This window comes from Manis javanica, chromosome 2 (genome assembly GCF_040802235.1).
Source record: "Manis javanica isolate MJ-LG chromosome 2, MJ_LKY, whole genome shotgun sequence".
Lineage (NCBI taxonomy): Eukaryota > Metazoa > Chordata > Mammalia > Pholidota > Manidae > Manis > Manis javanica.
This window is the reverse complement of record NC_133157.1, coordinates 143,459,047-143,482,471: the sequence shown is the minus strand read 5'-3', so window position 1 is coordinate 143,482,471 and position 23,425 is coordinate 143,459,047. Positions and strand designations below refer to the sequence as shown.

General features: G+C 40.8%; 1 pseudogene; it reads left to right on the top strand.

The window, feature by feature from the left end:
• Nucleotides 1-318: 318 nt before the first annotated feature.
• On the top strand, nt 319-23,064 carry LOC108396204 (nuclear receptor coactivator 7 pseudogene; annotated as a pseudogene).
• The last annotated feature ends 361 nt before the right edge of the window (nt 23,065-23,425 follow it).

The window sequence follows — 23,425 nt, the reverse complement described above, 5'->3', positions numbered from 1 at the left end:
GTTTGGTGTTTTCACTTCTCTTAAGTTTGGGGCTTACCATTTCTCCTGAAATCAAGCAAATTACTTTCCAATTTAAATAATAATATATTGGTGGTATGATGTGACAGCTGACAATTTACCCCATCTTATTAATTGATGTCTTTGTCCTGGAAATATTAAAACTATCCAGGTACTAGAAAACAACAGTGACATCAAGAAAACAGAAAATGTCCTGAAGTGGAAAACACACAGCAGAGATGTATAGAATATTTTCTCCTGAAAGGTTTAGCCTCAAGAGGACTACATGGTAATAAGCCACAGTCCAAGAATTTGGACAAGATGGATTCTGTTGATGAACACGGGGATCCTAGGAACTGTGTTCCCTTCCTACCTGGAAGCGTGTACCTGCCTCCCCCCAATTCACCGCAGCTCCTGCCCTGGAACCGCGGCTACAGAGAGGCACAAGCCAGGTGCCTTTCCACTGTGCAGCAGTCCCAGGTCAGCCATGCTTTGTTGTTCTCCAGGTCCCATCTTATTGACGGTAACACACACGAGGTAGAACAGAGCTGGCTTTCCCCTGGTAAAGAAAAGAGGCCAAATTCTTTTCCCAGTGGTTGAAACTAACAGGAAGTGAAGCTGTCTGAGGAAGTAATGACACAGGAGCAGAAAATAAGCATTTGGGACAGGTCACCAGTGTGATCCTACGATGGCTCTGATCTGTGCTGAGATTCTACATGGAAACAAGAAGAGTAATTCACAAGCCTCTGCCTGTGCGGCCCCAAGCAAGGGGGAAACCGCCCAAGAGGATGCGCACAAGAAACAGGTGCCCTGCCTGCCACAGAGCAGTTGGGAGGAAGGCCTGAGAAGTCCCGGGATGAGGGACTAGGGTGTTCCCCTGCGGGCATATACTGGGCACAATTGTTTTAGGCCCTTCAGAAACCGTTTCCTTTTCATAGCATGAACCTATCAGCACCATCACCACGCAGTCATGTTGCTGTCCTCCCTGTGCTGAAGCCGGCCAAGGATCAGGGCAAACGTCCAACGGAGACGAACTCTGCCTCTGTTACAGGAAAGCACCTTCGTGACCCCCCAGGCCCCAGAAGAAGAGAGCCTGAGTTTTACAACAATCAACGATGGACAGGCTTTTGTTTTATGGCAACTATTTATGATTCTGAAGATTTTGCTTTTTTTCTTCTCAAATTCTAGGACATTACAAAGAAAATGTTGCAATTACTGTTATCCATCTAATAAAAGCTTGGGACATGCTGCGTTTCTTTTTGAGACTGTATCCTAAATGCTCTGTACTTTCACAGATTTAAGGGCTTTCAACCATCGTAAGATCTCTTAGCATCAGGGTATTGGTACCTGGGGAGGCAAACAGGGAATAAAAAAGACTGCCGAAGAGAGACAGTTCTGTCTGGACAAAGCACCTTGAGAAGCGACTCTCTACCACCAACTCCAACATCAGCAGAGAACAGAAAACTGGCTGGGACTCGAAGAGGAGAGGGCTGCAGTCTTAGTGGACTGGAAGGAATCATCTTTTGCTGGACTAGGATGCTCTCGTAAGGAGCGTGTCCTTGGGTGAGGAGGGTCGAGTTCAGCTCCTCAACAGCAGAGGCGTGTGGGCAGAGCCAGGGGAGCTGCCCTGCCAGGACCAGACATATGAGCAAACCGTGGGGCCCGGTGCACTGTGGACCCCCCATCACTGTCCATGGAGGGCAGGTGTGACAGTTACATTGTGACTGGATTTCATTAGTTAAACCTCATCAGTAAACTGAGGGTAATGCCATCGGCCTCAGGTTATATGCGGGAGTAAATGAGCCAATGCATGTGAAGACATTTGCCACAGTGTCTGACACAGAATGGACACTCAAAACGATTTTGTTTTTCATATCTCAGAAAATGACATTGAAGATACTAACAAGCCAGAAATGCGGGGCATCCAGTAGGCACATTGCAGGTCTGGGTGGGGCTCCTGCCACCTGAAATCTGATGTCCCCTCTCACGAGGCAACCATGAGCCCTCAGACCATGATGTAGGCACACTTTCTACTCCCTGCACCTGAGCCCAGACCGGCCCCCTTTCTTCTTCACTGAGGGTCCCAAGGACACTTTCCTCTCAACGGCAGCCGCTGCTGGGTCTCTGCTCTGAGCTTTTTGTCCTCCAAAACAGGATTCTCATCAGTTTCTGCTCTCTCCAAAGATGCAAATAAGGCCCATTCCACTTTAAAGATTTATTGTCATAGAGAAATAGACATTATGCCATAAGAAATCACAAAGTCCTGACCCAGTGGTGTCTGGTCCTCTAGTGTCCAAACTCCAACGGCTTCTGCCCTTCCTTTGTGTTCTCTTCAGAACTTGAAGTTTCAACAGCTATACCTCCCCTCTCTCAATATCAGAACAGATGGTGGACTTAGTTTCTCTGAGAAATGGTATCTCATAATGGAGCTGTAAGTTTATATTAAAAATAAATATAAATTATGGACAATAAAAACATTTCCATGTTGACCGAATGAAGCAGGACTTCAGTCTACCACATGCCACCATTCTGGTGTTTGTTGCATAGTCAACTTCAGGAATCGTTCAGAGTTTGCAAAATTTCATATATAACTATAATAACTATAAAGATATCCTCTAAGGGTTGAGTAGATTTAAAACATTTTAATGACCTTCTGTGCCATTGATAGGTCACTGACATTTGTAATTAAAAGAGGCCTGGAGGATACATCACTGCAGGTATGAACACAACCCCAACTGCCCAGGCAGATTAATGACAAGGGGCTGTTTTACTAAATTTTCACGTACAAAAATCTGCCTCAGGAATCTCTTCAAAGCTGTAAATAAGTTGTTGCAATGATTCAAATTTGCTGTAATAAATTTCATGCCAATCCTGGGCCCCTGGGATTAGTAAAATCACATAAAGACATATTGTGCTGTGCATTATGGAACCTCCTGAGAACTGAAGAGACATTCTCAAATAAACTGCTTTGGCAGAGAGGGCAAGGCAGTGTTGAGGGCTGGTTTAATGCCACCATTCCACACAAGGGCTCAGGCCGCACCACGGTAGATGCCCTGATGTGTGGTCCCCAGTCATAGCAAAATGGCAAAGGGGAAGAAGGAATGACACCGACTTGTGTTTGGAAGGACATGGGGAAATGGTCTCCAGGGGTTTGGTATGATGCCCCTTGGTTCTCAAGAAGGCCCAGGCAGGAGATGAGAGTGAGCAGATTCCAGACTCCCTTCATTATACGCTGTATTGCTGACACACCCCACAGCACCCTTGGAGCCTCAAGGAGAGAGAGAGAAGCGAAGCAATCGGCCCCCCTAAGTGGGGCTCAATGTCCAGGTCATTGGGCCACACATCTCCAGTGAAGGAGGTCTGCAGGACACGTGGGGAGGAAGGAAAGGAGGGAGCTGGTTCAGCCTGTGCTCTCAGCTCTCCCACCCATTGTAAGAGAGGGTGTCTCAGAGGGTTGCTGTTGTTTTCATCAGCTAATTACTGAAGTGTCATTTTAAATGTGCAGTTCAATGGGTTTTGACCTGCCTACACAGTCATCTAACCACCAACGCAGTCAAGATGTATAACATTATCATCATCCCTCATGTTCCCTCATGCTTCTTTGCACCCCTGCCCCCTGGCAATGCCAGTCTACCTTCAGTCACCATAGCCTGGCCTTTTCTAAAATCTCACATAAAAGGAATCATATGGCAGAAAGACCGTTTGCTTTGTTTTTAGAGGATAAATTGCCTGTGGGCTAAACTGAGCCTCCCTGGGTCCCTGTGCCTTCAGGAGTCACTGGGGTCCTGGCAGTTCACCCTGGTAATAAAACAAATACCCACTGAACTGAAACCATCTTGAAATTCACAGAAAAACCTATGAATGACCAAGCATTGCCTGTAACACAGATCTCAGCCCTTTTTTCATGGAAACAAATTCTTAATATACTCTTGATGAATCAAGTAAAATATTAAAAGAAATAGACTAAGTTCTAAAGACTTGTAGGAAGATTACTCAAGGAATAAAACCCCAAAGTTTGTATTTAAAAATCACAACCCTTTTGTAGTTTTATAAGTTTTCACTATAAGACATAAGTAGTTCATGCTCAGTTTGGGGGTTATGGTAGAGAACTTTTTGCTCCCTAATTTGCTCTGTTCCTATTACTTCCTGAAATGTCATTTTGGATATTAATATATATTAGTGTATCAATGCATCGTTAGTCTTTTGGCAGTTAAATTTTCTGTTGATTTCCAGCTGTTCTTAACAGATCCTGCAAAAAATGACTGAAAAGAAAAAATAGAGACATGGGTAGTTCAATCTAGACCAGGATCATCCTACTAGTAGGGGAGATATCATCCTACTAGTAGAGTAGGAAACCATTGGTAAATGGGAGCTGTTTCCATAACACTCTGGGCTTCTCACTTTTATAAGACTTACCACCCTAGAGATAATGTACTTATCAGGGCAGATGTGAACATACATTTCATGGAAGTGCAACTATAAATAATCCATAAGTATATGGAACTCTTTAAGAGAATAAAGAGCAAAAGTTACAAGACACAGTTTCCACCTATCATTCTGGAAAATGCCCAAATGATAATAATACCCTGTGTTGGAAAGGAATGAGCAAAAAGGCACTGCCACACATTGTGCAATGTCATATGCACAATAATATGGAGTGCTGCACTGTTTATGACAAAAAATAACTATAATAAAAGATCTGGATATGTATCAATGGGGTAATTGATAATTAAAATGTGGTATAGCTATACAATGGAATCCTATGCAATCATTACAAGATTAGAATAGTTGAATAAACATAAAAATAAAATCATGTCCATGACATGTAAGTGAAGAAAAAGCCAAGTGTGGGACATTGCATAAGGAGCACTATAACCTGAGTGTGATATACCCTTCTATATGCCTCAGGAGTGAATCCCACAGAGGTAACCCTTCCTCTTCGTTCTATGAATTTACTTATACCTGATGCTTGGCTCCAACTGAGTTACATGAACACATGTAATTCTTTATCACTTCTTTTTCTTTGGAGTTAGAGAGTTAACATCTTAGCCCATCTCCTTCCCTCTGAAATATGATTATAAGTATTGGATCTTCTTTCCAGAAAAGTCAGACATAAGTACATATAAAATTTTGCCTCTAACTTCAAAGTGTATTCACTGGAGTCTGTCCACAAATTTTTAGAGGTTCAAATATCTAAGCAAAGAGCTCTTTACCAAGTAAGAGCTCATGGTACAATACCATACAGAGTTCTAGGAAGCACTATAACTAAATCTGGATGGGCTTGCACAGTTGAGTTGGTGAGTGTGTAGCCCCTCAGAAATGCTCTCAAAGCCTTGGAAGGACAGGTGAGTACAACCGTATGGGTACAAGACCAACAGGGGACCTGGATGAGTTCCAGTACGCTCCACTCCTACTTAGTCTTCTGATACTTCCCATCTGAGAGCTACGGTAATAAAGAGCAGTTTTTCCACTAGGGAGTATGTCACTGGGAAATACAGCCTTTAGAGGCTGTCCTGAAGGAAGAGAACAGCTACAGCAGCGTCTCTTTAAATGAATTCAATGGCCTTTCATGGTGCAATGTTCCTTGAAAATATGACGATCTTATAGCACAGTAAAGCACCTGAGATTCGGTGACCCTCTAGCCTATAAAAGCCTACTAATCAGATAATCCAAGAAAGCAGAGGAAAGCATTGCACATTTCAGAAGAGTTCCATGGAGAATGGATAAGACAAAAAGCTTTGGAATTTCAAGGGTTAAACTTCAGTTATCTGTAAAATTATGTTTCAAAATATAACATTCCCTAATTGAGATGTTCCTGAAACTTAGAAATTATAAAAGGCAAAAAATGTTGGCTGCTTCTTAACAGCCGCACCTGCCTTGGGGAACCACGTGCTCGCATCCTGTCTCTCCCAGAAGGCACCTTTCTCCCCTTAGATTGGCCAGGTGGCTGCCTCAGGACCTCAGCTCCCTGACGGGTTCCAGAAAAGACATGAACTTGAGGTTTGTGCAGCAGCTGTTAATGTTGTTGTAAGTGTGGGAATGGCTCCTTCCAGTTCTTACATCCCAAGCAGAAACTAGAAGTCTCTCTTGGAGAGGTTTAAACAGAAAAGTGACATGATCTGATTAACTATTTGAAAGATAATTTTACCAACCATGAAAAAAAATAGAATGACCTTGGAGGTGGGGACAAGAGTGCAAGCAAGGAGACTAGCAAGGAGGTTGTTGCAATAGTCCACGCAGCAAGTGATGGTGGACCTTATGATCCAGCAATCCTTCTGGAAATTTATCCCAAAGAATTGAAAGTAGGGTCCTGAAGAGATATTTGCATATCCATGTCCATAGCAGCTGTATTCACAGTAGCCAAGAGGTGGAAACAACCTAAGTGTCTACTAATCAACGAAGAGATAAAGAAAATGTGGCATATATACAATGGAATATAATTCAACCTTAAAAATAAAGAAAATCCTCTTCTTTTCCCCCTTGTCTCTCTTTTCATAAGCCATTCAGCCACTGACTGTGACAGTTCACACAGGGAATGGGGTGGTATCATGGCCCTGTGGGGTGTCAGCACCCAGGCAGAGTGAACTGGGTATCTGTGGAGGGTGCTCCCATGTGCAGGGTGCCAGTGCCTCAGTGGGGTGAGGAGGGTGCCTGCATGGGTGGGGAGCCTGAGCAGGGTGGGGTGGGTGTCCCTGTGGTGGCAGGCAAATAGCAGCCCGCACAGGGCATCACACCCAAGTGGGAAGATACTGATAGAGGAAGAGGGCATGCTTGCAGGAGTCAGCCCTGAGTGAGGTGCTGCAGCCTGAATGGGTGAACAAGGCATCCAGATTACAGTGAATGCAATCTGCAAATGTGACATTCATGGAAGTCAAAGGAAGCCCGAGGAACTGTTCCAGACAACAAGGAGACTTAAGAGACCTGTTAACTCAAAGTGGTGCCTAACTCGTCAGACCCTGTGCCGGAAAGGGCAGAATTAGGTCAGCTGAATGAGACGTGAGGATGAGATGGTAAATGCGTCAATGTGAATATCCTAACTTGGATGGTTGTTTTACGATTGTGTTGGAGAATGTATTTGTGTGTGGGAAATACACATTGAAGTGTTTAGTGTTGATGGGGAATCATGTTGACAACTTTTACCCAAATGGTTGACAAAAAAGTCCTTTGTACTGTTCTTGCAGCTGTTATGCAAGTTTGAGATTGTTTCAAAGGAAAAACAAAAGAATCTTTAAGGGATATGTGTTTGTTAATATCATTTTCTGGCATTGTGGCAACAATCGACTGAATTGTGATAAATTAAGTTTACTGCTTTTAATGTATGGTTTCTTTCTCCTTCCTCCATTTTAAGAGACAATGCTTTCTGTTTTTTGGTTTTTCCCTCATTTCCTTCAAAGCAAAAGTTAATGGGATTTGTCTTTGAAAAATATTCACTCAGTGTTGACTCTTTTAGAAATGAAAACACACTTGAGACTTGATAATATACGTGTGCTAAATCATAAGTGAACAAAGAGTGAACAATATATGATTAAAAACACCTGACAAATGCTTATAGGAAAACAATGTCAACAGTTCTTTTCAAAAAATATTGCAGTTTTGTTAGGGCTAAATCTTTTGCTAAATATTTTATTATGGTCTTTTTGTTGGGTTTTAAATTGGTAGAGTTCTTACTTTTCTTAACCTTTGGCCAAAATATCTTGAGAATACAATGATTAATAAAAATAAGAGGAAACATGTCTGGAATCTGTTTCATTGAGTTTCCTTTACCAGGTTGTATCTCTTGCTTCTGTTAATTGGACTTAACTGAATTCACTTCAGTTGCTACTATGATTATGATGCCTGTGAGTCTTGTCAGGGATACAGTCATTCCAACTTAAACACTTAGTTTTTGTTGACTACGTATTTCACTGCAAAAGCTGTTGCTACTGAACGTAGTTGATATCTAAGCAGAAAAAAAAAATTAAACCTCCCTGTGTTTAGGGAACTCTATCAAATATGAGTGAGTTAAATTCAAGGTACCACATTTTCAGATATGTTTCCTGAAATTCAAATTTACTCATTTTCAAATACTTACATAACTCAGTCTATGCCAGCACTGCCCTAAGTAAATTAAGGTTATTAACTCATTTCATCTTCAAACAACTTCACGAGGCGTTTTCTATTATTATTATTATTTTATTGATGAGAAAACTAAGACACTAGAGTGTAAGTAACATACACAAAGGCTCAGCTAGAAAAGAACAGAGCCAAATTTGGAACCCAGGTTGTCTGGCTCAGGAGCCCTTTACCTTTGTCCTATGCTCCTCTTCTCTTCATAATGCGAAGTATCCTGGATGAGTTATCTACATAAAGTAGATGCTCAAGAAACTTTGAGAACCAGTTAAATCTCAGCTCATGGTAGCAGACTGAGCAAAGATAGTTGCTTCATCTCTGCCTAGAGACCTCACTGAAATTATCACAGAGGAAAACCAAGGAATTTATCAGTAACAAAAAAAGAGAATAGAAACAGACTCGTGAGTTCAACAACTTTCTAGAATTCAGAAAGTTGATGGAGGCCTGGTGAAAGCAGCATCAGAGAGGAGGAAGCACAACCCAGAGCTTGCTTCTGATGGGGTGTGGTGCTGGGGCCTGCTCTTCCTGGGGCTCTGGTGGCTTGGGGTCGGGAGCCGTCTGGGTGCAGATTGCAGGAGTCAGGAGGAGGCTGCACGTGGGGGCTTAACTTAAACGTAAGAGGGTGTCATGGGAACACCTCTGCCCATCAGCTTGCCCCACAGCCCCAGCTTCACTAAGAGCAAAAGGGAGCTTATATGCATCTCTAAGCTGAATAACCTCTGGGTGAGGTGTCACTGTGACAACTGTTGCTCTTCATTTTAGCAGTGTCCATTGTAATGGCTCCCCAACAGTCAGCTCTCTATTGGTACACCCTTAAAGGAATTTCGGTCCATGCAAATCCTCCTAATGGAGGAGAACAAGGCCTATCTACATAAAAGGGGAAAATCCAGACCAGTACCTAAAGAAAAGCTTAAATATCTTAATTACCAATAAAAAAAATCAGATTCTCAGACATAAAGGCAAAATAGTAGCTTCAAAGGGAAAAGCCAAATTTAATAGATTACTGCCCCCTGAGAAACCCAGGACAGTTCTAAGACCAATAAGCAGTCCTCACTTTGCAAGGTTCTGATAAGCATGGGTTTTAGTTATCACAGTTTAGGTAAATAACAGCAGTCCTGCAACCACAGAGTTCCAGGATCAGTTACCATAGTATATTAACTATGAGTAATCACATAAAGTTCAAATTTCATGGCTAGCTCTTCAGTCTACAAATCACTATGTAAATTACACACACATAATGATCAATGATTAGTTGTGTCATTTCTTTCAAAGCCCAGTGTTGGGTCACTGTGCTTCTGTTATTTGTTCTGACAAAGACAGCAAAGCATGTAGTTGTATTGCCTCATATCCCAGTGATAAACCTACACAGCACTTCACAAAAATGAAGAGTTAGAACAGAAAATTGTCCAACAAAGACAAAACCACAACAAAAAAAACAAAAAATGAGAATGCTGGAAGTATAATGTGAATCAAACATAAATGGGGTTACAGAAGAAATAGGGCACCACTGGCATGTTGACAGGCCCAATATTTGGGACCCTGGAGATATGCAGCCAAAGGAACTTAGTGAAGGCAAACTTACTGACATGCATAAGGAAAGCAACTGTGATGAAAAGGATGAAGATGTCCCAAAGGAGTGATACTATAAAAAAATTATGTATTAAAGAGAATCTAAAAATATTTCATGACACTGGAAGCACCAAGGATAAAATATTGGAAGCTGATCCAAAGTTAGAAATGTGACATTTGCTAAGGCAGAGAAAAAATTGTCTACAAGTTACGTGATGAGAATAAGGCAAGTACTGTTCAAACTACAATTGATGAGTTTGGGTGGTTTGATTCCTTTTAACAGAAACAGAATACTTTCTCAATATTACTGATGCTTTAGATGTCAGTATAGTAAATGTTAGTTTTACTATTTTTCATTTCCCTTTACATTTATAACTTAAAAGACCTTTTAATGTTTTACAAAAATTTTACAGGTCATGGAACAACCATAATTTTTCCCATTGATTATTATTATTTTTTAAATTTGTTCATTGATCCACTGATTGTTTAGAAGCATGTTATTTAGCCTCCATGTGTTTATAGGTTTTGTTTTCTTTGTGTAACTTGCTTCTAGTTTCATACTACTGTGGTCCACTGCTTGATACAATTTCAATATTTTTGAATATATTGAGGTTTGTGTGGCCTAATATATGATTTGTTCTGGAGAATGTTCCACATACACTTGAAAGAAATGTGTATCCTGCTGCTTTTGGGTGGAATGTTCTGTAGATATTTGTTAAGTCCATTTATCTAATGTATTATCCAATGCCTCTGCTTCCTTATTTATTTTCTGTTTGGTTGATCTATTGATGTGAGTTGTATGTTAAAGTCTTCTAAAATGCATGTATTACGATCTATTTCCCCCTTTAATTCTGCTAGTATTTGTTTTGCATATTTAGGTGCTTCTATGTTGGGTGAATATTTATAATCATTATATCCTCTTGTTGGACTGACCCCTTTATCAGTATGTAATGTCTTTTTTTGTCTTTTGTTACTTTCTTTGTTTTGAATTCTATTTTGCCTGAAATAAGTACTGCTACTCCTGCTATTTTCCCATTGATTATTAATATCATTTTGCATGTTTTCAGCTTGTATATTCATTTTGTTTGGTCTCATGCTACTGTGCAAAGTGAGGCCTTTCTGTATTTAAATGCTTTCTTAGATGGAGAGGAATGACTAGATTGAGATTTAAGAAACACACCAACCAGTTATATCCTGAGTCAAACAAATAAGCAGTAAAAACACACAGGGAAATGTGAAGACTACTGGATATTTAAGGATATTGAGATATTATTTTTATGTATGATAATGCTTTTGATTATGTTTCAAAAAGAGTCCTTAGAGCAATATCAGCAAGATGGAGTAACAGGAAACCCTAGACCTTCATTCCATCACAGGGCCACCAATTTAACAATATTTGAACCATATTGTCTTTGTGAGAACTTGAAAAATCAGTTAAAAGATTTCAGCAACTGAAGGAGCAAAACAGCAGCAGACTTACAGAACCCAAGAATGAATTAACAGTTAACAAAGGGAAAAGGACTGGGGAGGATGGGAGGGAAGGGCGGGATAAGTGGGGGTGGGGGGAGGGCGAAAGGGGGCATTATGATTAGCATGTACAATGTTGGGCAGGCATGGGGAGGGCTGTACAACAGAGAAGACAAGTAGTGATTCTATAGCATCTTACTAAGCTGATGGACAGTGACTGTGATGGGGTATGTGGGGGGGACTTGGTGATGGGGGGGAGTCTAGTAAACATCATGTTCCTCATGTAATTGTAGATTAATAATACCAAAAAAAAAAAAAAGATTTCAGGAACAGATCAGTGGGAGGCCAAGAAGAGTCACATTGAAGTGGGTAATAAGAATGTTTCTTGCGTTTTGTCTGCCTTAGCCTTTCTGCCTCTCCAGTGCAGCATAGCTTGATCAGAAGAAAAGTCCCAGCTTCTCTATTGGAAGGGAAAGAAAATAGTGGAACGTAGGACCAGTGTTCTGGCTTCTTTAGGGGATACCTGAAGGACTTGTTGCCTTTTCTTACTCAGAGCACTGATGGAAAAGTGGTACATCTCGGGTGCCATACTAGGGACCACTGAGAATAAAGGCATGTTCTCTTGGAGTTTAACTGGGAGTCTGCAGTACCACAGACAGACACCAGAGGGAGGAAAAGATTACAGCGTCCCGAAAAGAAACACAGGCAAACCTCTTTCACTAGGAAATCATATACACAAGCCTAAAGATGCATCCTAGGGTTGAGAGGTCCCCCATATCTCTAGCTGAGATGATTGGTAAAGGTCTTCACCTGTATGAATGAAGTCAGTCCATATAGACTGGGAGAGATGGCTGTTTTTTCAAATGCCCAAATCTCAGTAAAAGATCACAAAGCATATAAAGAAAAGGGAAACAGCCCAATCAAATGACCAAAATAAATCTCCTGAAGCCAACCCTAGAGAACTAAAGAATTCAAAGCAACTATCTGAAAGATGCTCAGTTAGATAAAAGAGATAGAAAACTAAACCAAATCAGGGAAACAATGCATGAGCAAAATGAGAGTATCAAAGAAAGAATGAAACTATAAAAAATCACTAAACAGAAATTTTGGAGCTGAAGAATACAATAACTGAATGGGAAAATTCACTGGGGAGACTTAATGGCAAGTCTTGATGAAGCAGAGGAAATACTGAGCAAACTTGAAGACAAGTCATTTGAAATTATTGGGTAAGGGGAACAAAAAGGAAAAAGAAGGAAAGTGAAGAGAGTCCTGAGATGAATGGGACACCACCAAGGGGGCCAGTGTAGCCATCATGAGAGCTCTGGGAGGAGACAGAGAGAAAGGCACAGAGAGCTTATTGGAAGAAACATGGCTGAAAACTACACTTTTGAGGAAAGAAATGGAAAAAAAATCAAGAAACTACAAACTCCAACTGGGATAAATCTAGAGACTCACATCAAACTGTCAAATGGTATGAAGAAAGAATCTTGAAATCAGCAAGAGAAAAGTGACTAGTCATATCTAAGAAAGCATCTATAAGATTAACATATTTCAGCAGAAACCTTATAGGCCAGAAGGGAGATGATATATTTAAAATGCTGAAAGAAGAAACTTGCTAACCAAGAATACTTTACTTGGCAAACTGTCCTTCAAAAATGAAGGGAAATTTAAGGTTTAAAAACAGAAACTGGGGTAGTTTATCAACACAAGACCTGCCCTACAAGAAATGTTTAAGGGATTCCTTCAACTGAAATGAAAGAACACACTGGACAGCAATACAAAACCGTATGAAAATATAAAGCTTTCTGGGAAATGAATGGACAAATACAGAATCATGTAATATTATAATGGTGCATAAATCACTTTTAATGCTTGTTTACAATTTAAAGGCAAAAGCATAAAAATAACTATAAATTGATGTTAAATGGATATACAATATGAAAGCTGTAGTTGAGGAAACTGATAATATAAAGTGGGAAGGGCAGAGGTGTAAATTAATAGAGTTTTTGTATGTGATGGCAGTTATCAGTTTAAAACAGATTGTTATGACTTTAAGATGTTTTATTCAATCCCCATAATAACCACAAAGAAAATGTCTACAGGAAATACACAAGAAGAAATGAGAAGAGAATCAAAGCACAACACTACAAAATAATCAACAAAACATAGGGAAAGTTATAAGAGACAAGAAGAGATTAACTATAAGCCTACAGAAAACAATGGAATGGCAATAGAAGGTCATTCACTATTAGTTTATACTTTAAATGTAAACAGATTAAACTTCGCAATCAAAAGACAAAGATTGATTGAATGGACTGAAAAAACCCAGTGAAATTCAACTATATGCTATCCACAAAACATTCAGCTTTAGATATAAGTACACATCTGGGCTGAAAATGAAAGGACAGAAAGAGATATTCCATGCAAATAGTAACCAAAAGAGAACAAGGGTGTTCATACTAATATTAGACAAAAATATTAGCTAAGTCAAAAACTATCACAACAGACACAGAAGGACATCATATAACAAAAAGGGCCAACTGACCAAGATGATAAAACATTTCTATATAAGCACCTAACATCAGAACACTTAAATCTATGATATAAACATTGACAGAATTGAAGAGAGTAATAGACCACAAAAAAATAGTGGCAGAAGAGCCCACTTTCAATAACAGAACATCCAAAAAGAAAATCAGTAAGGAAAAGATGACTTGAACACACTGTAGGCCAAGTGGATCTAACAAACATACAGCAAACACTCCACTCAAATACAGAGGAATATACATTCTTCTCAAGCATATGGACATTCTCCAGGACAGACAACATATTAGGCCACAAAACAAGACTTAAGAAATTTAAGAATGGAAGCATATCAAGTATTTTTTTCTGACTACAATCAAATGAAACCAAGTATCAGTAGCAAGATGGGGGAAAAAAGATGGTGGACTAGGATGGCAAGGCAGAAACCTCCTTCCATACACACACAAAAAGGAAGCAACAACAGCAAATACAACTCACCCTGAAAACAACCTGAAGACTGCAGAACAGGCCACCTACACCTGGTGAAGAGACCACACAGAGAAGGGTTAAGTGGCAGAGCCATATGAATCAGGACTCCAGCCCTTACCCCAGCCTAGCCCACAGGCAAGAGAAAGAGGAACACAACAGGGAAAGCAGGTAGGTGCTCAGGAACTCTGCACAGCTGGCCCTGGAGATCTGCCAGAGTCCAGCTCCAGCAAGTCCAGGAGTCCCTGAAGGATGGACGGCATCGGCGACTGACGGAATGAATGAGGACACAGACACTAGCAAAAGCTGAGCCTGGCCTATTTTATTGAAGTTTAGCAACGTTATGTATGTTTTGAGTATGCAGTGTCACAAAGATTAGATAATTTGATTCTTTCAGAAAAAATGTACACACAAAGGTCAATCTGTAAAGATTAGATTATTGGCATCTTAGCAATCATTAATTTTTGCACTTATGCTTGCTTGGCTTCCCTGGCGGTCTTGGAACAAACATGACTTGTTCCCTCACTGCCTGGTTGGCCTGGGCCCTACTTGCAGTTCCCTTATTATTGATTCTAAAATAGCCATGGTTACTATTCATCTGATTAACAAATATAGCTAAAACTATTTTTCTAGGTCTAGAGCATTACGTGCAGATTTAAAGAAAAACATCAAAACGGTGTATCATTAAAGCAGTGTAGCAAGACTAAGTTGATTGTAATTGTGGGAACTGAAGACTCTGTACACTCTTGGGTAGGTGCCCAGTTTTGTAGAGATGGAAGCGTTCCATCTGGGGGGTATGAGGTAAGGGGATAATGACCACTGAATCAGAAGGCATAGGGACCCAGTCAGGCCACTTCTCTTCCTAGGAGGGTAAGCAGGGGCATGTCTGTCTTAAAAGTTTCCTTAAACCATTTACAGTAATATCTGTAGTAGTAATCTTTTCTATTGGGAGAGTCTCTGTAATTATGCCAGGCCCTTTTACATGCAATCATTCATGGTGACTTTCCTTTATTGTTCTTTTATTCCCTGAGACCCAACAGATCTAGGAGTCATTTAGAAATTACTCATGAGGCCGAATTGGGCGGGGAAAGGGAACTGGAACCTACTCAAACAATTCTTATTTATTATAACTTGATACTTGATTCCAGTATCTTCTCCACATCCCCCTCCTATTATTTTTTAACAAAATGTTGAAGTAGTAGGTAAAAGTAATAAAGATTAGTTTCTAATAGAAAGCTGTTTAACAGTTTACTTTTTCATAAGATTTTAAAATCTTGATGTAAAATAAAGATGGAAAATAGTTTAGTGCAGTAGAAAAGCAAGTGTAGACTGTAAGATCCATGCCTATAAACTGGGTATTGATCCAAGCGAGACAAGGGCAACAAAACAGCCATGGGTGCAGATTTCTCTCAAAACTGGGGAGGATGAGGTTCTAAGCCTCACCTGTTGACCCCCTACTGTTCACCTGATGGCCCCCCTGCGACTGTGCCTGTCTTAGTTCGTTCCTCCCATGGAATCTTACCTGTCTCTGGCTAACCAGTCATCTTCTGGGGCCATACAGGAAGATGTTAAGTTGGTGAGAGAGAAGCAATGTTCTTTGAAAAGCTTTTTTTTTTTTTTTACTTCTTTGCAGCTTTATGCCCCGTGGCTTCTATGCCCAGCAGTTGTCTTGAGGTATCTTTACCATCTGGAAGAATTAGGGGGATCTTGCCTATTGATGTGAGTTGTATGTTAAAGTCTTCTAAAATGCATGTATTACGATCTATTTCCCCCTTTAATTCTGCTAGTATTTGTTTTGCATATTTAGGTGCTTCTATGTTGGGTGAATATTTATAATCATTATATCCTCTTGTTGGACTGACCCCTAAAGTTCAACTTTATTATATTAAATTTGGTTTTTCAATTTAGGTGTGTAAGTGACCAATAACAACATTTCCAAACAACATAATAATAAGGGGAGATAGAGGAGATATTCCTTACAGAAGTCCGCTTTGCGGTTCCTTCTTTCCAGGTGTCTGCGCTGTGCCATCAGATGGGCGGTTCGGACCGGCTCCTGACAGATATCTGCTCTGGGATCACAAGTCCGCATTGCATCAGGCTTTGGTGATTAATGGGGCTGGACACCAGGGAGAGTTGGAGCACTCTGGGAGGCTAAGACTCCTGCTGCTGTGGACAACCACATTCTGTAGGTCCTGCTGAGACCCAAAACAGAAGCAACCATTTTCAAGATTTACCAGCAGCACAAAGGGTGCCAGAGAAGTGAAGTTGGACAGAGCTCTCTCTGCAGGAGAAAGAGCCAGTGGAAACTTCCTCAGTTCTCCCTCAGCCCAAGTGGACAGGTGTGAGAGGGAGCCCCAGAAACTCTTCCCTTGCTGGCAGCTCAGCCCCAAGGTGCTTCCCTGTGCATCTGCCCACCTGACCATACAGCAAGCTCCACCAGCAGCATCAGACTTTGCTGCCTGGAGTCAGAGGGAGGCTTTCCTAGCTTCCTTGGCCCTATCTCAGCCCACCTGGGGAGGTGCCTGTGGGAACGAGCTCTGGGCACTACTTTCTCCTTGCTGGCAGGAAAAAGACAAGCATGTCCACTCTCACCACTTTTATTCAACATAGTACTAGAGGTCCTAGGCATGGCAATCAGACAAGATAAAGAGATAAAAGGTATCCAAATTGGCAGGGAAGAAGTAAGTGTCACTATTTGCAGATGACATGATACTATGTACAGAAAACTCTAAAGACTCTGCCAAAAAACATTAGAATAACTGGATTCGGCAAAATTGAGGATACAAAATTAATACACAGAAATCTGTTGCATTTCTATATACAAACAATGAACTAGCAGAAAGAGAAATCAGGAAAACAAATCCACTTACAATTGCATCGAAAAGCACAAAATACCTAGGAATAAACCTAACCAAGGAGGTGAAAGACCTATACTATGAAAACTACAAAACACTCATGAGAGAAATTAAAGAAGCCACAAATAAATGGAAATCTATCCCATGCTCATGGATAACAATAATTAATATTGTCAAAATGGCCATTCTGTCCAAAGCAATTTACAGATTCAGTGCAATCCATATCTAAATATCAATGGCTTTTCAACGAACTAGAGCAAGTAATCCTAAAATTCGTATGGAACCATGAAAGACCCCGAATAGCCAAAGCAATCCTGAGAAAGAACAAAGCTGGGCGGGATTATGCACCCTGACTTCAAGCTGGATTACAAAGCTACAGTAATCAAAACAGTATGGTACTTACACATGAGCAGACCCATAGATTAATGGAACAGAATAGAAAATCCAGCTATATCCATGCATATATGGTCAATTAATATACAATATAGAAGCCATGAATATACAAATAGGAAAAAGAAAGCCCTTCAATAACTGGTGTTGGGAAAACTGGACAACTACATTGAAGAGAATGAAACTGATCACTGTTTTACACCATACACAAAAATAAACTTGAAATGGATTAAAGACCTAAATCTAAGATATGAAATCATAAAACTCTTAGAAGAAAAAAGGCAAAAATCTCTTGAACATATAAGCATGAGCAATTTTTTCCTGGACACATCTCCTCAGGCAAGGAAAACAAAATAAAAACAAATTAAGTGGGACATCAAATTAAAAACCTGTACAGCAAAGGACACCATGAGCAAAACAAAAAAGGCAATTTTCAGTATGGAAGAATATATTTATAAACAATTTATTTGATAAGGGTTAATACCCAAAATACATAAAGTCATACACCTCAACATCAAAAACAAATAACCCAATTAAAAATGGGTGGAACACCTGAAAAGACATTTCTCCAAATAAATACACATGTCTGACAGGCACATGAAAAGATACTCCATATCACTAACCATAAGGGAAATGAAAATCAAAACCACAATGAAATATCACTTCACACCAGTAAAAATGGCCATTATCCAAAAGACAAGATAGTAAGTATTGGCAAGAATGTGGAGAAAAAGAAACCCTCCTGCACTGTTGGTGGGAATGTAAATTGGCACAACCACTGTGGAAAGCAGTATTGAGGGTGCTTAAAAAAACTAAAAGAAGCCGGGGGTGGCAGGGTGCCCAGCTTGCCAGCTCGGAGGTCGCTCGGGCGGCGAGAATGCCGCGGTTGCAGCCCAAGCCGCAAAGCAGGGCCGCCGAGCTCCCCGGCTCCCGCCGCGGCTGAGGGGCGCCGAGAGTGGCGCGGGCTGGGCGGAGCTGGAGGCGGGCGCCTGCCCCGCATCGCGCCACCCGCAGCTCCCCGCCTCCGGCCGGCCCGTGATCTGCCGCGGTCGATGCCCTGACAGCGGACGCAGCTGCAGGGCTGGCAAAGCGCCGAGCTTGGGGAGAGGCCTGAGGAGTCTTGGCTGCGGCCGCTCGCCTCGGCGCTCCTCCTCCTGCCGCTGCTCCTCCTCGGCGCCCGGTCCTCCCCCGACCCCTCCTTCCGCCCACCCCAGAGGATGCGCTGCCCCGCCCCGGGCAGCAGAGGCCACCGTTTCCAGAAATGCGTGCGCACGATCCCCTTCTCGCGGACCCAAGGAGCCGGCGCCCCCGCCCTGTAGATTGAAAAAGAAAAAACAAGCTAAGCAAAATGCAGAGACAGCCTCAGCTACTGCTAAAGGGCTCATACTGGAAAAGCAGATGCTAATACAGTCATTTTAAAACAAGAGAAGTGTAACATTGCTGGGGAAGAGGACTATGTTACTGATGAGAAAAAAAAGAGAAAAAATAATCAGTTAAAGGAGATCAGGCGTACAGAACTAAAGAGATATTATAGTATTGATGACAATCAAAACAAGGCACATGATAAAAAAGAGAAGAAGACGGTGGTTCAGAAGCCACACGGTACCATGGAATACACTGCTGGAAGCCAGGACACCCTGAACTCCATAGCACTGAAGTTTAACATCACTCCCAATAAGTAGAACTGAATAAACTTTTCACACATACTATTGTTCCAGGCCAGGTCCTTTTTGTGCCAGATGCCAACTTTCCTTCCAGTACCTTACAGTTATCATCCAGTCCTGGTGCTACTGTCTCTCCTTCATCCTCAGATGCAGAATATGATAAATTGCCTGATGCTGACTTAGCAAGAAAGGCATTAATAAAACCCATTGAAAGAGTCTTATCGTTCACGTCTGAAGATGAGCCAGGCGTGGTAAAATTTTTAAAAATGAATTGTCGATACTTCACTGATGGAAAGGGTGTGGTCGGAGGCGTCATGATTGTCACCCCTAACAACATCATGTTTGACCCTCATAAGTCCGATCCCCTGGTCATTGAAAATGGGTGTGAAGAGTATGGCCTCATTTGTCCCATGGAAGAGGTCGTTTCCATTGCCCTCTACAATGACATTTCCCACATGAAGATCAAAGATGCCTTGCCATCGCCTGGAGAATGGGAAGACCTGGCTTCAGAAAAGGATATCAACCCATTCAGTAAGTTCAAATCTCTCAACAAGGAAAAACGGCAGCAGAATGGAGAGAGGACCATCATTTCAGATTCCAAATCAACAAGCACTTCGGAGAAGTCAACAGAGTACACACATATGAAACCCCCAGACAGCTCTGTGTCAGGCAGTTTAAAGAAACTGGAATCCTTTACTGAGGCAACCGATGGTTCTCCCAGAGTGACCAAGGTCTGCAAGGAGCTTTCTGATACTCACACTGCATTTGAATCTATAGCCAAAGAAAATTCCCTTTTAGGGGAAGATGATGACTTCGTTGACTTGGAAGAACTTTTTTTCAAACTGATAGTGGACTAGACAAAATAGACCCCTCAAAGGAGTGCCTTTCTCTTGACACGGAAGAGCTAAGGAAGGCTAAGTCAAAATAGTCGCCTCTGCCACAGAAATGCAGGTGCAGTCGGCCCTGAATTTGTCAGGACCTGAGAGTGATGCTGAACTGAAGGGGGGCCCTGGATTTAGAAACGTGTGAGAAGCAAGATATAATGCCAGAGGTGGGCAAGCAGTCTGGTTCCCCAGAAAGCCAGGTGGAAAACACACTGCATATACATGAAGATTTAGATAGTTAAACTGATTGAATATTACCTTAATAACAACAAAGAAGGGCCACCGTTATCTAAAAACTTGCAGAAGGCAGAATTAAGTGATGGCAGAAGTATTGGGCAAGTGGGAATAGACATCACCCTTAGTAGTTCTCTTCCCCAGGCAGGTGATGCCCCAAAAAGAAGGCAGAATTAAGTGATGGCAGAAGTATTGGGCAAGTGGGAATAGACATCACCCTTAGTAGTTCTCTTCCCCAGGCAGGTGATGCCCCAACTGAGGGCAATAAAGAGCCAGATAAAACGTGGGTGAAAGACAGAGCACCCCTCCCACTGCAACTGGCCTCTTCTATAGAAGAAAATAGGAGTAAGGAATCTTTAGACTTCTCTTCGGAACCTACGTTGGACAACAGCTGTGAGGGTGCAAAAATGGATAATAAATCTGAAATTCAGTTACGGCTATTAAAGAGAATTCAGGTACCCATTGAAGATATACTTCCTTCAAAAGAAGAGAAAAGCAAGACTCCACCCATGTTTCTGTGCATTAAAGTAGGAAAACCAATGAGAAAATCCTTTGCCACTCACACTGCAGCCATGGTTCAGCAGTATGGCAAACGAAAAAAGCAACCAAAATACTGGTTTGCTGTTCCTCGGGAGAGGGTGGATCACTTGTACACCTTCTTTGTTCAATGGTCTCCTGACGTCTATGGGAAAGATGCCAAAGAGCAAGGCTTTGTGGTGGTTGAAAAGGAAGAACTGAATATGATCGACAATTTCTTCAGTGAGCCGTCCACCAAGAGCTGTGAGATCATCACCGTTGAGGCCAAGCACAGGAAGAGCACCTGCAGCTACTATGAAGATGATGACGAGGTGGTCCTGCCAGTCCTGCAGCCCCACAGTGCACTCCTGGAGAACATGCACATTGAGCAGCTGGCCCGACGCCTTCCAGCAAGGGTGCAAGGGTATCCATGGAGACTTGCATACAGCACATTAGAGCATGGAACCAGCTTGAAGACTCTATCGGAAGTCGGCATCACTAGACAGTCCTGTCCTACTGGTCATCAAAGATATGGATAATCAGATTTTTGGAGCATATGCAACTCATCCTTTCAAGTTTAGTGACCACTATTATGGCACAGGCGAAACTTTCCTCTACACATTTAGCCCTAACTTCAAGGTCTTTAAGTGGAGTGGAGAAAACTCATACTTTATCAATGGAGACATAAGTTCTTTGGAGCTTGGAGGTGGAGGGGGCCGATTTGGTTTATGGCCAGATGCTGATTTATACCATGGACGAAGCAACTCCTGCAGCACTTTCAATAATGATATCCTTTCCAAAAAAGAAAACTTCGTAATTCAGGACCTCGAGGTATGGACATTCGAGTGAAATTCAGACTGCCTTAAAATATAACATTAAAAGACTGGGTTCAATCAGGCCTCCTAAAACTGGCTGGAAGATGAAGCTCCAGCTCAGACTGCCTCATCCTACCATAATACTTTCTTTCTGCCATCATCTCAGAGCATGATCACATTGCAGAGACATTCGGAAAGGTACAGGTGGACGGCAGACAATGAAGAAGAAATCTGAAGTCCAGATTGTTGGAACACTTTATACTTCTGCTTCCTTCCAGTCCATGCAGTGAGGAATCAGAATATAGATGTATGAGTTGAATGCAATTTTTATTTTTGGTAACTGTGAAAAAAAATACTGTGGAAATATATACATGCCCTGTATATTTATCAACATAATTTTCATTACCAAATTGTACAGCATACTGTTGTTTGCCATGGAAAAGGTTAGTCTCATTTAGAAAAAATGAGAGTGCATAGCACAAAGGGAATGAATTTTTTCAAACCTGTTTTATTATTTCTAATATTGTCTGAAATGTGTTGGCAGTTTTCTTTTAATGTGTCAAATCTTGAAACAAAGAAATGTATACATTTTGTGCTGTTTTGGCACCAAACCTACTTGTTTGATATAGTTTTATATTGAATTTTTTTTGCCCTGACTGTTTAGGGTGATAGGTCTTACACAGCATATGTATGCATAATTCTGAATTTTTAAAAACACCTTACCATTGTTCATTGATTTTACTATTATAGGCCAGCTTCCATTTAATCATTAAAAAGACTTTAAAGTCATTAAAAATAGTTTTACCCACTCTTAACATAATTGTGTAAACAAGAATAAGCCATTTCTCACCATCCTAAGTTGATCTTTACATGAATGGACACGTTTATGAGCCTAGACTTAGAAAAAGCCCTGCTTTGAAAAAGAAAATGTTTTGTTTCTTATAAAGTTGTGTGTTAATAACAAAACTTTATTTTCATAGTGTTTTTGGCATAATTTTCCCCAAGTTTTTACATAATGAACAGCCTCTATTTTAAGATGGACTGAGTGTTTTAGTTTCTGCATATTTTATATCAAATAAAGTGTCAAATTAGCCCAATTGTCTTGGTTTCTAGATTATTTTATTTAAGAAAAAGCAATGCAAAGAAATGCATTCATACAAAAATTGGAATAAAAAATAAAACCTATTTTTTAACACCAACCCATTTTCACATCATAAAACTCTTTTCTTAAAAAAAATAAAATAAAACCTCCTTAAAAAGTTACCATTATTGATTGCCAAACTTTCATGAAAGCCAAAGATTGCTAATGGAAAAAATTTTCAATAGCCAAAGCTAAGAAGTGGTCTATCATAAATTTTATATTCCTAGTGTTCTCTGAAAGGAAAAATTATTAATAAGTAATATTTATATACCTACATTAAAAAAAATAAAACCAGTCCTAGAATGTTAACCTTAAGATGGCAGAATATTCCCTTTAGATTATTCTCTTATTTTAGAGTACCTATAAAAGAAAACAAATTGCCAAGTGGCCTCCTGTCAGATCAACAATGATTTTATTCCACTCACATTCCAAGCAAGTTTAAAGAAATGATATAAAATCTTAAATCTGTAACTTGGGTGTGCGTTCACCCAGTTTCTCCTATTGAGAATTCTTGGTTAACCGCATATTTGCAGTTTAACCTTAATCTGCTTGTTAAATAACGTGTTGGTGTGAGATACCAGTAATGTCTCATGATGGTCACATTCGCCATTTATGCCATTTGCAACCATATGCTATTAACAAACAAATGGCGATTTTGCATATAGTTCACTCCTGCCTAGTTTAGTCCATATTATACTTGTGAGAACATATCCACATGCTGTGTTCTCTATTTAAAACAGTATTGTCCAATCAGAAATGTGTGGCCCTTCATTTA